Below are 15,582 nucleotides of genomic sequence, written 5' to 3' on the forward strand. Positions count from 1 at the left end.
AGGGTCAGTACTGAGGTAGCACTGCACTGTCACAGGGTCAATACTGCGGGAGTGCTGTACTATCAGAGGGTCAGGACTGAGGGAGTGCTGCACTGTCAGTGTCAGTACTAAGGGAATGCTACACTGTCACAGAGTCATTACTGAGGCAGTGCTGCACTGTCAGAGAGCCGGTAGTGCTGCAGTGTCACAGGGTCAGTACTGAGGCAGTGCTGCACTGTCAGAGGGTCAGTACTGAGGTAGCGCTGCAATGTCACAGGGTCAGTACTGCGGGAGTCCTGCACTATCAGAGGATCAGTACTGAGGAAGTGCTGTACTGTCACAGGGTCAGGACTGAAGGAGTGCTGCACTGTCAGAGGCTCAGTGCTGAGGGAGTGCTGCACTGCCACAGGGCCAATACTAAGGAAGTGCTGCACTGTCATAGGGTCAGTACTGAGGGAATGCTGCACTGTCAGAGGATTAGTACTGAGGGGGTGCTGCACTGTCGGAGGGTCAGTACTGAGGTAGTACTGCACTCTCACAGGGTGAGTACTGAGGGAGTGCTGCACTGTCACAGGGTCAGGACTGAGGGAGTGCTGCACTGTCAGTGTCAGTACTAAGGGGATGCTACACTGTCACAAAGTCATTACTGAAGCAGTGCTGCACTGTCAGAGAGCCGGTACTAAGAGAGTGCTGCAGTGTCACAGGGTCAGTACTGAGGCAGTGCTGCACTGTCAGAGGGTCAATACTGAGGAAGCGCTGCACTGTCACAGGGTCAGGACTGAGGGAGTGCTGCACTGTCAGAGGTTCAGTGCTGAGGGAGTGCTGCACTGTCACAGGGTCATTACTGAGGCAGTGCTGCACTGTCAGAGAGCCAGTACACAGGGAATGCTGCACTGTCACAGGGTCAGTAATGATGGAGTGCTGCACTATCAGAGGATTAGCACTGAGGGAGTGCTGCACTGTCAGAGGGTCAGTACTGAGGTAGCGCTGCACTGTCACAGGGTCAGTACTAAGGGAGTGCTGAACTGTCAGAGCATCAGTACTGAGGAAGATCTGCACTGTCAGAGAGCCAGTACTAAGGGAGTGCTGCAGTGTCACAGGGTCAGTACTGAGGCAGTGCTGCACTGTCAGAGGGTCAGTACTGAGGGAGTGTTGAACTGTCAGAGGGTCAGTATTGAGGAAGAGCTGCACTGTGAGAGGGTCAGAACTGAGGGAGTCCTGTACTGTTAGAGGGTCAGTACTGAGGGTGTGCGGTACTGTCAGAGGGTCAGTACTGATGGAGTGCTGCCCTGTCAAGTGTCAGTACTGAGGGAGTGTTGAACTGTCAGAGGGTCAGTATTGAGGAAGAGCTGCACTGTCAGAGGGTCAGAACTGAGGGAGTCCTGTACTGTCAGAGGGTCAGTACTGAGGGAGTGCTGCACTGTCAAGTGTCAGTACTGAGGGAGTGTTGCACTGTCAGAGGGTCAGTACTGCGGGTGCTGCATTTTCAGAGGGTTAGAACTGAGGGAATGCTGCACTATCAGAGGGTCAATACTGAGGAAGCGCTGCACTGTCACAGGGTCAAAACTGAGGGAGTGCTGCACTATCAGAGAGCCAGTACTAAGGGAGTGCTGCACTGTCACAAGGTCATTACTGAGGCAGTGCTGCACTGTCAGAGAGCCAGTACTAAGGGAGTGCTGCCGTTTCACAGTGTCAGTACTGAGGCAGTGCTGCACTGTCAGAGAGTCAGTACTGAGGCAGTGCTGCACTGTCAGAGGGTCAGTACTGAGGCAGTGCTGCACTGTCAGAGAGTCAGTACTGAGGGAGTGCTGCACTGTCACAGGGTCAGTACAGAGGGAGTGCTGCATGTCAGTTGGTGAGTACTGGAGGAGGGCTGCACTGCCAGTGTTCAGTACTGATGGAGGGCTGCACTGTCACAGGGCCAGTACCAAGGAAGTGCAGCACTGTCAGAGGGTCAGCACTGAGGGAATGCTACACTGTCAGAGGATTAGTACTGAGGGAGTGCTGCACTGTCGGATGGTCAGTACTGAGGTAGCACTACACTGTCACAGCGTCGGTACTGCGGGAGTGCTGTACCATCAGAGGGTGAGTGCTGAGGGAGTGCTGCACTCTCACAGGGTCAGTACTGAGGCAGTGCTGCACTGTCAGAGGGTCAGTACTGAGGGAGTGCTGCACTGTCAGAGGGTCAGCACTGAGGCAGTGCTGCACTGTCAGAGAGCCAGTACTAAGGGAGTGCTGCAGTGTCACAGGGTCAGTACTGAGGCAGTGCTGCACTGTCACAGGGTCAGTACAGAGTGAGTGCTGCATGTCAGTGGGTGAGTATTGGAGGAGGGCTGCACTGCCAGTGGTCAGTACTGATGGAGAGCTGCACTATCACAGGGCCAATACTAAGGAAGTGCTGCGCTGTCAGAGGGTCAGTACTGAGGAAGCGCTGCACTGTCACAGGGTCAGGACTGAGGGAGTGCTGCACTGTCAGTGGTTCAGTGCTGAGGGTGTGCTGCACTGTCACAGGGTCATTACTGAGGCCGTGCAGCACTGTCAGAGGGTCTGTACTGAGGGAGTGCTGCACTGTCAGAGGGTCAGTACTGATGAAGTGTTGCACTGTCACAGGGCCAGTACTAAGGATGTGCTGCACTGTCAGAGGGTCAGTACTGAGGGAATGCTGCACTGTCAGAGGATTAGTACTGAGGGAGTGCTGCACTGTCGGAGGGTCAGCATTGAGGGAGTGCTGCACTGTCAGAGGGTCAGTATCGCGGGAGTGCTGCACTGTCAGAGGGTCAGTACTGAGGTAGCGCTGTACTATCAGAGAGTCAGTACTGGTTAAGCGCTGCACTGTCACAGTGTCAGGACAGAGGGAGTGCTGCACTGTCAGTGTCAGTACTGAGGGAATGCTACACTGTCACTGAGTCATTACTGAGGCAGTGCTGCACTGTCAGAGAGCCAGTACTAAGGGAGTGCTGCAGTGTCACAGGGTCAGTACTGAGGGAGTGCTGCACTGTCAGAGGGTCAGTACTGAGGGAGTGCTGCACTGTCACAGGGTCAGTACAGAGGGAGTGCTGCATGTCAGTGGGTGAGTACTGGAGGAGGGCTGCACTGTCAGAAGGCCAGTACTGAGGGAGTGCTGCACTGTCACAGGGTCATTACTGAGGCAGTGCTGCACTGTCAGAGAGCCAGTACTCAGGGAATGCTGCACTGTCACAGGGTCAGTACTGATGGAGTGCTGCACTATCAGAGGATTAGCACTGAGGGAGTGATGCGCTGTCAGAGGGTCAGTACTGAGGTAGCGCTGCACTGTCACAGGGTCAGGAGTGAGGGAGTGCTGCACTGTCAGAGCGGCATTACTGAGGGAGTACTACACTGTCAGAGGGTCAGGACTGAGGGAGTGCTACACTGTCAGAGCGTCAGTACTGACAGAATGCTGCACTGTCTGATGGTCAGTACTGAGGGAATGCTGCACTGTCTGATGGTCAGTACTGAGGGAATGCTGCACTGTCAGAGGGTCAATACTGAGGGAGTGCTTCACTGTCCACTGTCATTACTGAGGGTGGGGTGTGGGGGGTGGGGGGGGGGCGGGGGTGAGTAATGAAGGAGTGCTACACTGTCGGTCGGAAATGAATCATTTGACTCTCGATGTTTTTCGGTGTGTGTTAAATAATGCATGGGCAGCATTAGAACAAACATCTCTGCCCCTCTGCCCCCTCCCCCCGCGCCCCCGTCACCGCCGCCGCGCCACCATGTCCTGGGGCCAATATTTCTCTCTCAATTGAGATGACTGGAACAGATTACCTGATTGTTATCCTTCAGAAGAAATATTCAAAGAGTCAATTTTAAATATTCATCACTCAACCCAGTGCCCCCCTGAGCAATTCGTTAAAGGTTAGCATGTCACGTTTCACATTAATATCGTTGACTGAATGATGATGTGAGTTGATAAATTCTGGAAGATTAATTCACCAATAAAATGTGTGAGCCCCGGGAGCGCCTGGGGAATGGGATCAGAGTGAATGGTAAAGATGAGGAAAACTGACCTGGAACCTGTCAAATAACTGGGGACAGGAATGGGCGCCAATTCACTGGAGGAAAGGGGTTAAATGATCAGACTGCAAACTTTACAGCACGTGTACTGCATTGGCTGGAAAGTCCGTCGGAAGGCGCTGAGCTGCTGCCAGGCGCTTGAGAAATGCAAATGCTTGTTTTTCTCTATATAGTGACTGTGAGCAAGAGCTGGGTTGACTTCGCACTGACTTTTCGCCCAGAGTGAAGCGACATTGTTCCCTGGAGGCAGGTAATACATGAGGGCAGATTTCAGAATTCCTCCCCCTCTTGTGTGGGATCTATCGCCATCGAGCTCTGTTCATTGCTCACTGTCCTGTGTGCGGACACTCAATCCAGGGAGGTTTAGCCGAGCCGGCTGTTCAGGGATTGGCATGAGCACCACAGGGTGTGATTCCAGACCCCATTGTTCCCACATCCCGCGGCATTCCTCTGACTCCAGGCTCTCAGCGCGGTTTCTTGGTCCTTGTTTCTGTTGATCTGAGTTCCCTTTCCTCTCCACCCCACATGTGGCCCCTTGTTGTTCCTGAGATTCACCAGGCTCTGCTCCCCGCCCCAAACTGAACATTGTTCATCTGCCAGGCTCTTGCCTGGATATCCGACCTTGGGGAGAATCACAGCTGAAACCGATTCTGTTCCGAAACAGGTTTAGAAATCTCAATTTGTTGAGGTCTCATGTAGCTAGAGATTGGAATGAGGCTGGACGGGGAGACACATACACATGAATATGTGGGTGGGAAAACCTCGCCCCCAAACACAGGACCCTGCCCCTCATTCCCCTGTAACACTGAGGGGACCCAGACTGAAGATGGGGATTTGCAATGACACTGAGGTCAGCGTGTCCGTGCTGAGGGGCTTTAATTTATTCCAGGCTTCAGTGTCCCAGACATTGTCTGGATCCCAGGCTCCTGCCCTAGCAGACAGTTTGTGTGTGTGTGTGTGAGAGAGAGAGAGCAAAGCTTCCCCGAGTCAGCATTAACACTGGATGAAAGGTTGTCCACACCCCCAGTCTGCCCAGTGCTGACTTTTCCCTGGGTTGGTGCACTCGCTGCTGGTGCTGTTGCTGTGGGTCTGGGAATTGTGGAAGGTCTGGAGAGAGGAGGCCCTACCCCCCTCCACCCACACCACTCCCTCCCCTCTCCCCCTCACCCCCTCCCCTCCCCGCTCTCCCCGCCCCATCTCCGGAGAAGACACGACTCTCAGGAAGTCAAACCCACTCCGGCTGGGAGTCTGAAAGTGGAGCTGCTTCGCTGCGGAGTGAGAGGCTGAAAGAATCTGGGCAGGAATTTCCTATCGGGAATAGCCGGTGAGTGAGAGATGGGAGGGAGATTGGGAGGGCTCTGGGAAGGGGATATATAGACTATTGCGACCGAATATCATCAATTTGGTCCATTATATGGACAGTGGGCATCTCACATCGAAAACAACAATGAGTTGCATTTATATAGCGCCTTTTCACTGGTAAAGCATCCCAAAGCGCTTCAGATTAAAATGACAGGAGCGCACAAATCCGTGTTTAATTCTGGAGTGGGCAGTTTCAAAACTTTTTTTGATCGATTTCTTTGTCCTCGGAGATTGTTTAAATCGAATCTCAGGTTCAGTTTACTGAACTCTTTCTAAATCCCAAATAAATCCTCAGATATTGCTGCTGTTATTCTGAGGGTTTATAAAACTGACGCTTTCATATTATCTGTAATTTCTTGGTTGTGGAGCGTGGAGCAGAGATTGGGAGATAATTCCCTTTTCACCGTTTTCCATCATATATTCCTCTCGAATCCAAGTTTATTCCGCTTTTCGGTCGGGATTGAATCCTCAGGGACATTAATGATGGAGAATGATTCTGGAGCTGGAAGTGAACGATTGCGGTTTGTTAGGAGACAGGAGCTGGGGTGGAGCAGTTTAACACAGGGTCGGTGCTGGTAACAGCTAGTCAGACACTCACTAATCACACTCACTACACACACTCACACACTACTCACTATACAGTCGCTATACACACACGTACTTATTACTGTATACACATTCATACTCACTATACATATACTACACTCACTACACACACTCACTCACCACACTCACTCACTTCACACCCTCATTCACTACACACACTCACCACACACTCACACACACTCAGTCACTGCGCACACTCACACTCGCTGCACACACTCACACTCGCTGCACACACTCCCGACACTCACTCGCTGCACACAATCACTGACCACACTCACTAAACACACACACTCACTAACACTCACTACACACACTCACAATCCCACTCACAATTCGCACTCACTACACACAATCCCACACATACTCACACTTAATATGCACTCTCATTCACTGTACACACTCACTATTCACATTCATTAAACAGACTCTCGCTCATCACATACAATCACTCCATACCGACACTCACTACACACAGTCATAGTCCCACACATAGTCACACTCACTATACATATTCACAATCATACAAATCACTCTCCCTACACACACAATCCCACACATACTCTCACTCCCTATGCACACTCACTACATGCACACTCACTACACTCATGCCCACTCAATTCACACACTCATAATCCCACACATAGTCACACTCACGACACACATTCACAATCCCACACACACACTCACTACACAAAATCCCATACACACTCACAGTCCCACACAAACACACACTCCCTACACACCCTCGCAATCCCATACACTCACTACACACACTCACAATCCCACACATTCTTACACTCACTACACACAGTCACAATCCCACACATACACTCACCACACAAACACAATCCCACACATGCACACACTCACTACACACACTCACTGCACACACTCACAATCCCACACACACTCACTACACACACACTCACAATCCCACACGTACTCACTCTCACTACACAGACACAATCCCACACATACACACACTCACTACACACACTCACAATCCGACACACACTTGCACTCACTACATGCACTCCCAGTCCCACACATACACACACTCACCATACACAGTCACACACACTACAAACACACAATCTCACACTGACTACACACCCAATCCCACTCACACTCACCCGTCAGACACAATCCCACACATACACTCACTACATGCGCATTCCCATCCATACTCACTCTCACTACACATAGAGTCCAACGCATACTCTCACTCAATACTCACTCTCCCAATCCCACACACTCACTACACACTCACAATCCCACACAGACTCACACTTGCTACATACACTCATACTCCTACACACACTCACTACACACATACAAATGGTACACATACACTCAATAACATACACTCAAATTCCACGTATTCACTCACAAATCCAACACCCACAGACACAATCACATTCTCACATGCACATTATCACTCACTCATGCTCACTCACACACTCGCTCATTCTCACTCAAACACAAAATCTCACTCACACACATTATATGTGTGTACATATAAATATATGCACACACACACATGTACATAGATACACTCACTGGCACAAATACTCATACTCACACACAAACGCATACTCCTGCACATACACATTGCACACACACATATGCAGACTCGCTTGCGCGCACATGCACACATTCACACAAACATACACACACTCTCCCATGCAAATATGCAATCACTCACACATACACACACACTCACTCTGATACACACATACACACATTCACACACATCCATACATACTCACACTCATATATACTCACACTCATATATATTCACACACATACACATGCACACAAACAGCAGTCCAGTCCCACTGGTCAAGGTTCAATCTACTCATACATTTCCTCATTGATTGTTGAACAAGGTATTTGTATTTAAACAAGTATTTGGATTCAAACAAGTCCTATCAACAGTTCAGGGCGGCCCAATGCACTTTTCAGCCAATTAATCAGTATTCTGGGGAGCAGTCACTGCGGTAATGGTGGAAACTCAGCAGCCTGGTTATGCACAGCAAGATTCCACAAAAATCAATGTGAGATAATGAGCAGATCATCTGTTTATTTAGTGAGTCTTGGGACACTCAGCCCATAGGTGCCTGGGGAATTTTCACCGGGAAAATCGGTGGATGATCGCAGATTAGGAGTTCTGGTCAATTCCTCGGAAAGTCAAAGGAACCGAGATAGGAATATTATGGGATGGCGCAATTAACTGGAGAAGGAGGCCATGTGTGCCTGTGCTGGCTCTTCAAGGTTCGATTCCCCACTGGGTCACTGTCTGTGAGGAGTCTGCACGTTCTCCCCATGTCTCCGTGAGTTTCCTCTGGGTGCTCTGGTTTCTTCCCACAGTCCAAAGATGTGCAGGTTAGGTGGATTGGCCATGCTAAATTGCCCCTAGTGTGCAAAAGGTTAGGTGGGGTTATTGGGTTACAGGGATAGAGTGGAAGTGAGAGCCTAAGAGGGTCGGTGCAGACTCAATGGGCCGAATGGCCTCCTTCTGCACTTTATGTCCTATGTATGTTCGATGTTCAAGAGTTATCCAGTCAGTCCCAATTGCTCTGCCCCCAATTTCCTGCTCTCTCGAGAAGGTGAGGAACAGCAACAGGAACAGATCACTGAGGTAGTAATGACATCTCATCTGGTTCCTCGACTGCCATCTCCTCCCTGATATTATCGGACACTTCATATTTTGTATTTTCTGTTCATAAATTTTTATATATTTTTTAAAATTTAGAGAACCCAATTTATTTTTGTTTCCAATTAAGGGACAATTTAGCCTGGCCAATCCACCTGGCCTGCACATCTTTGGGTTGTGGGGGTGAAACACACACAAGCACGGGCAGAACGTGCAAACTCCACATGGACAGTGACCCAGAGCCGGGATCAAACCTGGGACCTCTGCACCATGAGGCATCAGGGCTAACCCACTGCACCACCGTGCTGCCCACTTTTCTGTTCATAAATAACAAAAAAGCACTTTACACAGCTCAAAAGCATGCTGAATATTAGACAATTTAATTTGGGCAGTTCAATAGAGGTTGAAAAGTAACTCGGAGGGTTTTAGGACCATGAAGAATCCTCAGGTGGGGCTGTTCCTCGATTCACTTTTTATTTTTTAATTATTCCGGCTCTGGAATCAGCACTTCATTTCTCAGTTCCCATCTATCTCCATCTTTCTGTCCCCATCTCCAAATCACCATCTCTCTCTTTGCACCTCTCTCTCCCTGTCTCTCTCTTCATCACTTTGTCCCCATCTGTCTATTCCCACCTCTCTATCTGTCTCCCTATCTCCATTTATATTGATGTTCATCTCTCCATAACCCCATCTCTCTATCCCCATCACCATTAATCCCCTCATCCAACCCCATTTCTCCCTCTATCCCCATCTCTCCATCCATTGATCTTTATCTCTCCATATATCCCATTCTCTCCATCTATCCCCATCCATTGATCTTTATCTCTCTATCCCCATCCCTCCACACCTCTCTCTCCCCACCTCTCTCTCCCCACCTCTCTCTCCCCACTTCTCTCTCCCCACCTCTCCCTCCCCACCTCTCCATCCCCATCCCATCTCTCCCCCATCTCTCCCCACCCCACCCTCCCCGCCTCTCCCTCCTCACCTCTCCCTCCCCATCCCAACTCCCTCCCCACCTCTCCCCACCTCTCACTCCCTCCCATCCCCACCCCTCCCTCCCCACCTCTCCCTCCCTCCCTACCTCTCCCTCCCCAACTCTCCCTCCCCATTTCTCCCTCCCCTCAGCACCTCTCCCTCCCCACCCCTCCCTCCCCACCTCTCCCTCCCTCCCCACCCTACCTCTCCCTCCCCACCTCTCCCTCCCCACCTCTCTATCTCTTTATTCAGCTGTCTCGCTTTTACATTTCTACCTCTCGAACCGTCCCTCCCCTGCCTTATTTCGCTATTGACCCCCAACCGATGTTCTCATTCTTTCTGCCACACTCCTCGCTTCCTCCACTCCTCCATCATCTTTCGCCCTCCCATTACCCAATCTCATGCTCTTCCTGCTGCTCTCTGTAATCCTCTCACCTCCCCCCCCTCTCCTTTTTCCCCTTCCCCCTGCTGACTCCACTCTTACACTCATTCTCCCCTCTCTCTCCCCCTCCCGTCTCTCCCTCTCATTCCCTGCCCTATCCCCTCCTTTCTCCCCCTTCGCCTCTCATTTAACTGTTGAACAATCTCTCAGTCTCCCATTTCTCCAGCACATTTTTGTAGTTGTCCATCGCCCAGGACTAGGATTCTCCTCCCAGGGACTCCTGGGAGTCTCCGCTCTCCCAGGATCACCTTCCCGTTTGCAGTAGTGTCGGCTGCTTGTCCTGGGGATTAGATATGTTCCTGACAGTATTGGATAAGACAGGGGGAGATTCTGGCTGCATTCAATAGGAATAACATTGACATTGGACTTCCAGACATTGGAGCAATACAAGTATTGTACAGGGAATGTGGGAATTATATAGGGTATGTGGGGATTGTATCAGAGATGTGGGAATTGTACTGGTAATGTTGGAATTGTATAGGAGATGTGGGGATTTGTATTGGAGATATGGGTATTAAATTATTTAAATATAAATTTGGAGTGCCCAATAATTTTTTTTCCAGTTAAGGGGCAGTTTAGCGTGGCCAATCCACTTCCCTTCACTTCTTTTTGGGTTGTGGGGGTGAGACCCTCGCAGACATGGGGAGAATGTGCAAACTCCACACGGGCAGTGACCCACGGTTGGGATCGAACCTGGGTCCTCGGAGCCGTGAGGCAGCAGTCCTAACCACTGTACCACGGTGCTGCCCCTGGCGATGTTGATATTGTGTAGAAGATGTGGGAATTGATTTGAATGGGAATTGTATAGAAAATGTGGAATTGTATCGCAGGGTGGGAATTATACAGCAGATGTGAGGATTGTGTAGGACTGTCAGGTATATTCTATCGGATGAACATTCTCAGCGCATTGCAACAACTTGCATTTCTGTCTGCCTCTGACAAGGATGATTAACCTGAAACGTTAACTCTGTTTCAGTCTCCACAGATGCTGTGAGAGTTGCTGAGTTTTCCCAGCATTTTTTATTTTTATTTCAGATTTCCAGTATCTGCAATATTTTCCTGTTGGGTTTCTACATCATTCCGATAGAATGCCAACATTGAACACGGTAAAACGCCCCAAACGCTTCATGAGAGCAAGTACCAATCAAAATGCGACAGCCAGACACGTAATAACCAAAAGCTTGTTCAAAAAGCAAGGTTTCAAACAAGTCTTAAAGAAAGAGAGAGGGTTCGAGAAGTTTAGCGTGGGAATTCCAGAGCCGTTATATCTGATTCCAGCTTCTCCCTCTCAAGCTACAGGGTAAATTCCATCATATTGTGGTCACTGCTCCCTAAGGGTTCCTTCAGCTTAAGTTCCCTCATCAAGTCTGCCTCATGACACATCACCAAATCCAGAATTGCTTGTTCCCTAGTGGGCGCTACCACAAGCTACTCCAGAAAGCCATCTCCTAGACATTCCACAAATTCCTTTTCTGGGCATCCGCTAACAACCTGATTTACCCAGTCCACCTGCATATTGCAGGCAGCACAGTGATTAGCACTGTCGCTTCACAGCGTCAGGGTCACAGGTTCAATTCCAGGCTTGGGTCACTGTCTGTGCGGAGTCTGCACGTTCTCCCCCTGTCTTCTTGGGTTTCCTCCGGGTGCTCCGGTTTCCTCCCACAAGTCCCGAAAGACATGTTGTTCGGTAATTTGGACATTCTGAATACTCCCTCTGTGTACATGAAGAGGTACCAGAAGGTGGTGACTGGGGGCTTTTCAGTAAATTAAGCCTACTTGTGACAATAAAGATGGTTATTCTTATTATATTGATGTCCCCTATGATTATTGTAATATTACCTTTCTTATGTGCCTTTTCTATCTCCTGATCGATTTTCTGCTCCACATCCTGACTCCTGCTTGGGGGCCTGTACATAACAACCATCAGGGTCTTTTTTCCTTTGCGATTCCTCAACTCCACCCACACAGATTCTATGTCTTCCGACCCTATATCACTTCTCGCTATCAATTTAAGTTCATTCCTTATAACAATGCGACCACCCCTTTTGCCCATCTGCCTGTCCTTTCGGGTACACAGAGGGTGAATTCAGAATGCTCAGACACAAAGGGCAGAATTCTCCCAAAGGCCCGACGCCGTCGTGAAACCCAGATAGGTTCACGACGGCGTCGGAGGCCTCTCCTGGCCCCCTATTCTCCCTCCGCCAGGGGGCTAGGAGGGCCATGCCGGGAAACTCGGCCACGGGGCCTTGTCGCTGGCGTCAAGGCCCGGCGCACCAAGAATGACATGGCCGACGCGCTTAATGACGTCAGACGCGCATGCGCAGGTTGGCCAGCTCCAACCCGCACATGCGCGGTTGCCGTCTTCCCCTCCGCCGCCCCGCAAGACGTGGCTGCTTGATCTTGCGGGGCGGCGGAGGGGAAAGAGTGCGTCCCATTGAGTCGCCGGCCCAACGATCGGTGGGCACCGATCACGGGCCTGTCCCCTCCCGAGCACGGTCATGGTGCTCAGTCTCCTCTAGGCCCCCCACAAGCCCCAAACGGGCATCTCACGCCGTGTTCACGACGGCAGCGACTAGGTGTCGTTGCCGCCATCGTGAAACCGTCGCGAACGGAAGGCTGCTCGGCCCATCCGTGTCGGTGAATCGCGGGTCGCCGTTTTTCACGGCGGCCCGCGATTCTCCGAGCGGCGTGTCGCAAAACGCGACACGCCATTTTGGGGGGGGGTGTGGGAGAATCGCGGAAGGTGCGAGAGCAGACCTCCCCTCGATTCTCCCACCCGGCGTGAGGAGCGGAGAATTCCGCCCATAGTATTAGATTTTAGATACCAGCCCTATCCCCTTTCAGCTATGTCTCTGTGATGCCCACAACATCATATCTATAATTTTAATGTGCGCAACAAACTAATTTAACTTGTTTTGTATACTGCGCGCATTTAGTTACAACACCCTCAGTCCTGAGTTGACTACCCCCTTCTCAAAGTTGGCCCTTTTTTACTGTGGCTGAAGTTAGACTCCTGCCGCTTTCTATAATCTCTGCTCTATTACATGTTCTCCTGAGCCCTCGTTCCCTTTAACTCATTTAAAGACCTGCACTCACCTTCCCCTCCATATTTGGTTTTCTGATTTTCCATGCAACTGAACCGCCTCCCTCCATAACTATTTAGTTCAAAGCCTGAGCTACAGCTCTCGTTATGTGATTGGCCAGGAGTCTGGTCCCAGCTTGATTCAGGTGAAGACTGTTCCATGGCACCAGTAGTAAAGCCAATGCCCATAAATTCAAACTTATTTCTCCCACACCAACCTTTGAGCCATGCATTTACCTGTTTAATCTTATTGACCCTGTGCCAATTAGTTCATGGAGATATGTGTATATGGGGGTGTGTATAGTGCAGTGTAGGGTGAGTTACAATGCTTCCTGGAATCAGCCAACTTCCAACCCTGACCAACTCACATTTCCCCTGGGACAAAGCAGCTGGAACACTGAATGTTGTGTCCCACTGGTCTCACTCAACCTCACACCGTGGGACGGCGAGATGGAAACATGAAACAGCGCATCCTGCTGTTTCTGCCCAGTCTCACATTGTGGGACAGCAAGGTGGGAAGATTTCACAGTGCCTCCTACGATCCTACCCAATCTCACACCCTGGGCCACCCCCACCGTTGGGGACAATTGGTTTTCACTGAGGATCCCCTCACTCGCTCAGTCTCATATTGTGGGTCAGCAAGGCGGGAACACTGAAAAGCGCCTCCTGCTAATCCGACACATTCTCACACCCTGAAGCGTTCCCAGGGGACAATTGGTTTTCATTGAGGATCTCCCCACTCTCACTCGTACATCATTTGACTTTAAAATTGATTTCAGACGTGCAAGGAGTTTTCTTTATTTAATGGTGAAGAATGAAATATTTCTCAACAGACAAACAATGGAATTGGGTGAGAATTAAATCAATGTTGCTGGAAATGAGTTCTTGATGAACAGCAGTTTCTGAACTTGGTCTGTTTTGCCGTGGGGTCTTTGAGGCTCCTGACTGGCATCACATTAACTTTCCCCAACATGTAATTTAATGTGGAAATCATCTCGTTTCCAGAGAGAAGACATCAGCGAGCCGACATCCCTGAACCACAAACTGCCTTCAGCTCAGAGCTGTCAATAAACTCAAAACTCAATTCACCTGTACTCAGGGCAGGATTGGTTATATTGATCTGCAGTTTTTAAAGGAAAGGTGAAAATGAAAAGGATCCCCAAAAATCTCAGCAGACTATATTACAACCTCATCAAATTTCAGTAAAGTCTAGCAATGAAAGCATTCAGCCTGACAAACCACCTTCTGTTTGTTACCTCTCCAGCCAATACACATCTCCCAGCTCTGTAACTTCCTCCAGCCCCATCTGGCCTCCCAATCACTGTAACCTGCTCCAGTCCCGACGTCCCTTTCCGTCTCTGTAACCTTCTCAAGCCCCGACGACCTTCCCAGTATCTGTCGGCTCCTCTAGCCCTTACACATCTCCCTATCTCCCAAACCTCCTCCAGCTTCAATTACATTCCCTCTCTCTCTGGAACCTCCTCCAGCAACGTTTTTTCAAGTAATTTTTTATGGGATGTGGCCAGCATTTATTGCCCATCCTGATTTGTTCTTTAGCAGGTAGTGGTGGTCTGGCTTCTTGAACCACTGCAGTATCTGTGGTGTAGGTACACCCAGAGTGCTGTTACAGATGAAAGTCCAGGATTTTGGCTGTGAATGCGTGGCAAAAAAGTTCCAATGCAGGATGTTGACCGACTTGGAGAGCAAAGTCCAGGTGCTTGTTGTTCCCTGGTATCTGCTAACGTTGTCCTTCCAGATGTTGGCGGTCATGGGTTTGGAAGGTACTGCCAGAGAAGCCTTGGAGAGGTCCTGCAGTGCATCCCGCAGACAGGACTCATGGCTGTCACTGTTCCTCAGTGGTGGAGGGAGTGAATGTTTGTGGATGAGGTGCCAATCAAATGGGCTGCTTTGTTGTGGATGGCGTTGAGCTTCTTGAGTGTTGTTGTAGCTGCACTCACCCAGGCAAATGGAGAGATATTTCATTACTCTCCTGACTTGTGGCTTGTAAATGGTGGACAGGCTTTGGGGGGCCAGGAGTTACCCTCCACAGGATTTCTAGCCTCTGAACTGCTCTGGTAGCCACGGTAGTTATATGGCTAGTCCAATTCAGTTTCTGGTCAATGGTAACCCCCAGGATGTTGACAGTCGAGGATTCCGCAATAATAATATTGTTGTATGTCAAGAGGCGATGGTTTGATTATAGCTTGTACGAGATGATCATTGGATTGGATTGGATTGGATTGGTTTATTGTCACGTGAACCGAGGTACAGTGAAAAGTATTTTTCTGCGAGCAGCTCAACAGATCATTAAGTACATGAAAACAAAAGGAAATAAAAGAATATGTATAATAGGGCAACACAAGGTACACAATATAACTACATAAGCACCGGCATCGGATGAACCATACAGGGGTGTAGTGTTAATGAGGTCAGTCCATAAGAGGG

General features: G+C 49.8%; 1 protein-coding gene across 1 annotated transcript in view; it reads left to right on the forward strand.

Annotated features, from left to right (window-relative positions):
* Positions 1–5,223: 5,223 nt before the first annotated feature.
* LOC119976596 (netrin-G1-like) overlaps positions 5,224–15,582 on the forward strand; it is a 43,791-nt gene continuing 33,432 nt past the window's right edge. The window contains exon 1 of the mRNA XM_038817203.1: positions 5,224–5,338. The gene's annotated coding sequence lies outside the window, so the exon portion shown is untranslated. The remainder of the gene's footprint in view (positions 5,339–15,582) is intronic.

Source organism: Scyliorhinus canicula, chromosome 13 (genome assembly GCF_902713615.1).
Source record: "Scyliorhinus canicula chromosome 13, sScyCan1.1, whole genome shotgun sequence".
NCBI classification, from domain to species: Eukaryota; Metazoa; Chordata; class Chondrichthyes; order Carcharhiniformes; family Scyliorhinidae; genus Scyliorhinus; species Scyliorhinus canicula.